Genomic DNA, 7,506 nt, shown 5'->3' on the forward strand with positions numbered 1-7,506 from the left:
AGTTGGATGCTTAACCGATTGAGCCACCCAGGTGCCCCGAAAAGAGTAACAGGTTTTAAAAATGCAATACAGCAGAATGAATGTATACTATGTTAGAGGTACACATAGGGTGTTGTGGGGGCATAGACAAAGTGTATTTTATTCAGATAGAGGGTGGAAGCGACACTATTCTGAGGCTAAGTAAGGGTTACCCAGGCAGAGAAGGGAGAAGGTGAGGGAAGGATGGGGGCGGGGAATGGAGGCCTGAAATGCACACTTTGTCCAAGGAACTGCTGGTAGTCTGGGTGGGCTGGCATGAAGGCACACATAGGCAAAGTGTCCAAGAATGAATCTGAGCAGAATGGCAGAATGTAATTAACACGAAACTTCACTCGTGTCTCAAGCAAATGGCTTTGAGCTTGATTGTGACAACAGAGACGATCCACGAAAATATTTTAAGGTGGAAATCCTAAGCCTGGATTGGTTTTGACAAAGATGATTCAGCCTGCAGTATGGATTCATGAATCAGCTTGGGCAGGAAGCAATAATTCAAGCAAGGAATTAGAGAAAGTCTGGACTAGAGCAACGTTATAATGTTTTAACAGTGGGTTTGGAGAAGAGCAGACAAAGCATGAGATATTCACAAAATAGCGGGACTGGGTTTTTCTACACTCTGGGTTTCCATGAGGAAGTTTTCCCTAAGTGCACTCCCGGACTTTTTAGACCTCTTTCACTCTGTTCCTTCTTTGGGGAGTTGGTGACATTTAATCAGCATCTTTGGGAACAAGAACTGGGCATGCTCAGGTCAGCTCAGGCCAGCCCTTCTCCCTCGGGGGTGAGCCTGTCCTCTGAGAACACCAGTTAATCTCTTCTTCTGCATGCCCTCATTCTTTTCTGGATGTAGGATGCCCTGCCCTGCTGCTATGACTAAATGGGTGACCCTACTATGAGTTTCAATATTTGCAAGTCTACTTGGTCCATAGATCTCATGTTATGTCTTCCACTGAGTCTCCCCCTGAAGAAAAGGTAACATATTGCTGCCATCTGCTATTCCTTGCTTGATAGCTCCATTGGTTCAGACCCCTGGTCCAGGAGAGTGCTCTCCAATGGCAGTCCTCGAATAGGCCAACACAGGCAGTGATGGAAGGAGACAGTGAGTGAGAGGGCACATCTGAACACGACTCCCATTTTCTGCTTGGGGTTTTCCCACTCCTGGTTTCCATGTGGCAGGATGGGGAGGATTACTCTGGGTTGGCAATACAGGGGGAGGAAAAGGTTTTGAGGGAGAGGATGATGATTTAAGGTTTGGCCACAGTGAGTTTAAAGTGTCCGTGGACCAACCAAACAGCCATGTTCCTTCCCTGCTTCCTTTCTTCATGGTAGATGCACCCCGCCTCTGGGCACCCCCATGGTGCCCCCTGCCTGTGCTTCTCATCACACACCTCAGAGGATGCGCCAGCTTACCTGCCTGTATTTTGTCTCCAACTCCCCAAGGGGATGGTCTGTTTTCAGATCTCTCCACCTGTAGGGCTGGATCTGTTCTGAGCGCCAGTAGCTAATCAATCATACTTGTTCAGTGACTGAAATGAATTCGATTCATGCAACCACACCAACGTGTTAGTTCTGATGCGCCTCTTCACCCTGGGGTATTCAGCAACGTAAAGGCTGTAAAGATGGGGAAAAGCTTGATCTGAGGGAGTGTATCTCCTCTGGCACATAGTCTCTCTTCTGCTTCAGTCAAACCGCACTATTCACCCCCACTCCCAACCATGCATTTCTATGCTCAAAGTTTTGAAATCAGAGTCTATAGTTCAATATAATCATGGCCACTGTCCCCAACCCATACTGACCCAGCAGCGCAGCCCCAAGCTCCCCTCGCCCATGTCGGCAGCCCTGGGGACCTGTCAGTGGTTGCAGCCTGTGCTGGTCAACGTGGATCGTTTAGGCGGAGCCGACAGGCACTGACCCTGGGAGACAATACATGCTCTGCTGACAGCAGGGAGGGCATCACCAGCAGGTCGTTCCACTTTCTGGGGCTCGGACAATGCATACCCTGAAAGACACTGCAGAGATACCCAAACATCTGGGGAAGAGGGGAGTACGTCGGAGAGAGGGGGCCCAACAGGCAAGAGTCAAAAGCACCGGAAGATATTTCCGAGAAAGGGAGATCATTTCTTCTTTATTTGAAATATAACAGACATACAGAAAAGTGCATACAAGCATATGCTCCGTTTAATAGTCATAAATCAAATACCTTTGCTACTACTACCCAGGCCAAGAAACAGAATTTTGCCTACTTACCCCCCAAAACCTGCAGCCATTTTTTTGAGATACAGAGACAGAGTCAGAGAAAGAGAGAGAGAGACAGAGAGAGAGAGAGAAAGAGAGAGAGAGGGATGGGGAGGGGCAGAGAGGGAGGGAGACAGAGGATCTGAAGCAGGTTCTGCACTGTCAGCGCTGATCCCGACTCGGGGCTCAAACTCACCAACCACGATATCATGACTTGAGCCAAAGTCAGACGCTTCACCAACCTAACCACCCAGGTGCCCCACCTGCAGGCTTTTTTAATCACAGCCAATATGGTGTTGTTCATGGTAATCATTTCCCTGGCCTTCTTCAGAGTCTTAATATCTCTCTGTGCATCTCTGGACAATATGCTTAGTTTTCTTGTTTTGGAATTCCATACAAGTGGAGTCCTGCTACAGATGGTCTCTTGTAACGTGTCTTTCACTCAACCTTGTGTCTATGAAATTCATTCACGCAAATGCGTATAGTTGCAATCGATTCTCGCGATGCTGTGGTATCATATTATGTACCTATGACAGAATTGACCCATTCTACCATCTACGGGTGGACGGATGTTCAGGTTGTTGACATCTTGCTACTGGACTACTCTCGCTCCTGTACGCTTAGGCAGAAGTTTCTCTAGGGTAATTGTCTTGGTGTTAAAGTTCCTCGGTCTTTAAGTATGTGTGTCCCCAAGTTTAACAGGAATGCCAAAGTCTTTTCCGAAGTGGGCGTACCTATTCACAGTCCCACCATCGGTGGGTCTGGAACGTTTAAAGACACCCTGAAATTCTTACCACAGGGCCCCCAAGATAACTTGCATTGCCTGCAAACAGGGAGCTAGTCCTTGGACCTTGCCTCAACTCCTGGGAAGTGGCCTTTGACTTCTTGCTGTTAGAATTTAAACCCCACCCCTGACCGCCCCAGAGGGTGGAAGAGCATTACTGGCACATTATTCGTTAGTCCAAGTTTCATTCTCCCAGTTTGGAAAGACAAAGGGGCAATTTAAACGCTGTCGTACAGACACTTTCCCCTCTAACCTGGAATACGGAAGTATATTCATAACAAGAAATAAATAGAAAATTGAATGCCTAAAAGAGTAGTACAGTTTCTTTCTTGGGCCTGGCTGATTTGCTCCCTGTACCTCTGCTAAGGAAACGAGGAACCAAATAATACAATCCGCTCAGGGTCTGATGCTCTCTAGTTGTGACAGGCTAAGATAACTAAAAAGCATATCCTGAGAAATTCAGCACTGTGTCTGTTGGGGAAATTTTTCCAAAGACGCTGTAGCTTTGTTTTGCCCCTTTTTATAGAGCACGGTCAGAATCAAAGACCTTACCTGTTGGAAGAGCTCCGGAGAATTCTGTTACTGTTCTTTCCTCAGGTAAACAAGCCAGACCCGACTTCAACACCACCATCTCCCCAGCACCCGGCATAGGCCTTGCATACCATGGGTGCTTAGTTGAACAAATCAAGAAGTTCTTAGAACCTTGAGTTGAGGAGAAATTTACTAAAACAAAAAAACACAACTTGTGAAAAAAACCCCTGGTTTTTAATTGTTTTGAAGTTTATTTATTTATTTATTGGGGGGGGGGGGAAGGGAAGGGACAGAGAGAGAGAGAGAGAGAGAGAGAGAGAGAGAATCTCAAGCAGGTTCCGCCACGTCAGCACAGAGCCTGGCGCAGGGTTTGAAATCGCAAACCATGAGATCACGACCTGAGACAAGTCAAGAGTCGGATGCTCAACAGACTGAGCCACTCAGGCAGCCCCCCCTAAACCCTGTTTTTTACAATTCAGTCCTTTCCATGACTGCCCCCACAAAAAATCTAAGTCTCAAGGAATTTGACCAGTCACTTTTGTAAAGAAACTAATAATGTCAAGGCCTCATTATGATCCTTCTAAGCAGCTTTCATTAAATTCAGTTAACACAAAGCATAAGGAGAGGCTTCAAGCCTCCCATGGCCCTTGCCTGGCCTGTGATGGTAAACGTTCTCCCACGTGATTCCTGAAGATACTGCTTGGGGGTTGGTGACATCAGGGACTCTTCCCTGAGTACAAAATACCTTTCCACGTGGAGGTCCACACGATGGGAGGGATCACAGTGGAGGTTTAACCAACCATAATAAGAAGATAACAATGAAAGAAGTATCTGCTGAGAGGGCAATAAATCCTCCCTCCTTAATAAATCTCTGACAGAAGAGGACACATGACGTCCCAGTGCTGTGAGCCTACAGATTAAATCGGAGATGTCTTGTTGATTGATACTGCTGGTAGCCAGATGATTGACCAGGCATGGGCTGATAATGAAATACTTGGGCTAATTAGAGAAGGACCAACGAATTGAAGGCAGATGAAAGGCTGCTCTAAAAGCTATTGCAGAGAAAAGGGTGGGTAACTGCAGAGTGGAAGTTCTATCATTCTGCTTAATGAATCATCTGCTTATTCGCTGAGCCAGGCTCAGAAACACCAGAAGCATTTCCCAAGGATGGTTTTCCAAGGATGGAAATTTCCCAAGGATGGTTTGTAATCTAAAATCTAATAGTCCAGGAGAGGGTGTGGGGCGGGGGGGGGGGGGGGGGGCGGAGAAAGTGATGGAAATAGTATCCCAATAATGTGTTTATATTTTGCATTTGGGTACTGCTAAGGTCTGGCTTGAGTATGGAATGGTTGCATTTTTGGGGGGAGCCATTGGGCATAAGACTTACACTGAACGTGGATTTCAGAAATGAGGTCTCAGAGGGGGCTCCTTTGATCCAAAGGGACATAGTCTGAGTGATTACATGCTCTCCATGTACTTGAATGAGGATGTTATGTTACTGTTTTACCTCCAGGATTATGAAGACAACAGCCCCAGCCCATCTCAGTCTTCACCCCTTTTCCTTTCCCCCTGCCAAAACACATTTTTTTTATTTTATAATTTATTAGGCTTATCGCTTCTCGGCCTTCTGGCTAAGATCAAGTGTAGTATAATTTATTAGGCTTTAGTTGTTATTCATTTTATTATTACAGGTGTTTTTCCTATTAGAAGAATATTCACACACTCTCCTCCATCCCGTTAGCTCGTCTCTGTCATGGTGGTCACATCTGGAGCATTCGTTTTGGTTGCCTTGGTAGTACTTTGGTTTTTGTAAGGGAGAAGTAATAGGAGGTCATTGCATATGTAAACCAAAAATAAAGCTTGTTAATTCCTTTACTCACCCACACCTCCTACACCTCATCTCTCTCTCCTAAATTTATCTTTCTTCTTTGAAAGTAGCCATTCAACTCTTCAACACATCAACTGAGTTTTACATTTCTACACTTGGATTTTTCATACCTAGGATCTCCCGTTGTGTCGTATTCATAACTTCTTGCTCTTCCTTCATGTTTCAAGTTTAAAGATATTTATTTAAAGATGTTTGTTTATTTCAAGATATTTCAAGATATTTATTGGGCTTATTTTAAATTTCTCCGCTACAGGTCTGTCAGTATGTTGTCTTTCAGGGTCCGTGTGCCCTGCCGATGTCTCATTATCTATCCCCTGCGTGTTCCCTTGGGAATTTCAGTTAAGGTAGAGAGTAATGTGTACCTGAGGGAGAGACAAACGCTAGACTGTGGGGTTAGGAGGATACTTCAAGTGGGACCACCTCTGGTGTTATTCTTAGAAATCAGCCATTCCCAGGTGGCCAATGGGCTTAGTACGTGGACCCTCTGACTCTTGATTTCAGGGTTGTGAGTTCAAGCAAGCCCTACACTGGGTGTGGAAATTACTTAAAAAGAAATAAACCACTCCCAGTTTGCTTTCTGCTCCTACCTTCCAGCCCCTACCCCCACCTCCCAGACTCTCACCCTCAGAGAAACTTGGTAACTGTTCTTTTCCAAAAACCATCCCTCTTTGCTTTAGGCATTGTGGGATATGAGGAGGAAATATGCAGGGGCTGACCAGCCTCCCTACATTTATCACCCCAGAGGGGCTCCAGCTCTGCCCCCACATCACCTGATTGCCCCTAGGGAGTATTGGGCTAGGGAGGTGATTTGCCACGGAAGTGACAAGTCAGTAGTCCACTGAGGTCAAGGTGGAAAAAAGAAAAAGTTACCATCAGCCAGCACCCCCGCCCAAGCACACTTCCCACCTATGGCTTTTTGGCTTCTCCTGATATAGGCTGTCATTTTCCTTATGCACGAGACTCAACCACCTTCTGTCTTCCTATGTATAATTCACGGTTTTGATGTTAAGTGCAGGGTTACATCCACATGTCTTTTGCTTTTTTCCCCAAATCTTCAAAGTTGGGTTTGAGGAAGGGAGACAATAGCTTATGTTTATTTATCATTTCATCCAGAATTGAAATTTCTCCTAACAATTCTAGAAGTCATGAGGCGTATATCTCCATTAAATGCAAAATGCCTAGCACATAGTAGGTTCTCATGAAACATTTCTTCAATAAATGGATAAATCCATTCAAAGATATTTTACGTGATATGCAAAGCCAGGCTTTTATTTTAACTTTCGTCTTTGCCCTTTGCTTGGGAAAAATGATATGGCTTCAGGTAACCTAAAAAGGGAAAGTGATTGCATTTTAATAACCCAATTACAAGGAAAGCCCCCAAACAGAGTAAATAGTGCATAGCAGATACAAGGTTGGGCAAGATTTCCAATTAAGTTTACATTTTTCTGTCCGATACCCAAGCTTCTCTGGCTCTGGGATCCATTTCTGGGCTGCATATCATTACATTAATACTGTAAGGCTTTCAACATTCCTTAGAGCTATTATTTCCCTTTCTACGGCTCCTTCTTCAGAAGAGCTCGGAATGCTTTACAAGAGCCTACAGAATGAACATTAGTTCTTTAAATCTCACATGAAGGTAGAAAACACTGAAAAAGAAACACTCAGGAACTCCTGCTCATTTTCCCTTAAAGAGAAAGAAGGAAAGAATGGGAGGGTGGAAGGAACCTAAGTGCCCCTCCCAGTTGTTTCAAAAACAGAACAAAGCAAAACAGACATGTGTCTGTCCTTTGTTGAGGAAACTGGAAACGTCCATCAGGAACTTCCCCTCCTAACTTTTTGCCAGAACGTCTCTCCCTCTACCTGCACGTGCACCCATCCTTATTCTCTCTCATTGCAGAGAATCCCTTTCTAGCTTCTCCAGGATCATCTCCTTCCCCACCTTGTCCCTCTTCTGTTGCTGCTTTGGCTGTTCTTTTTCTTCATCCTCCTTCTTTTTGCTAATCAGCATCTTATTTCTTGATCATTTAATGGGTGC

The 7,506-nt window shown here is 45.1% G+C and overlaps 1 pseudogene; it reads left to right on the top strand.

Annotated features, from left to right (window-relative positions):
• Positions 1-5,194: 5,194 nt before the first annotated feature.
• Positions 5,195-5,350, top strand: LOC122232177 (annotated as a pseudogene).
• The last annotated feature ends 2,156 nt before the right edge of the window (positions 5,351-7,506 follow it).

The sequence above is a fragment of the Panthera tigris genome, chromosome D2, assembly GCF_018350195.1.
Source record: "Panthera tigris isolate Pti1 chromosome D2, P.tigris_Pti1_mat1.1, whole genome shotgun sequence".
Taxonomy (NCBI): Eukaryota; Metazoa; Chordata; class Mammalia; order Carnivora; family Felidae; genus Panthera; species Panthera tigris.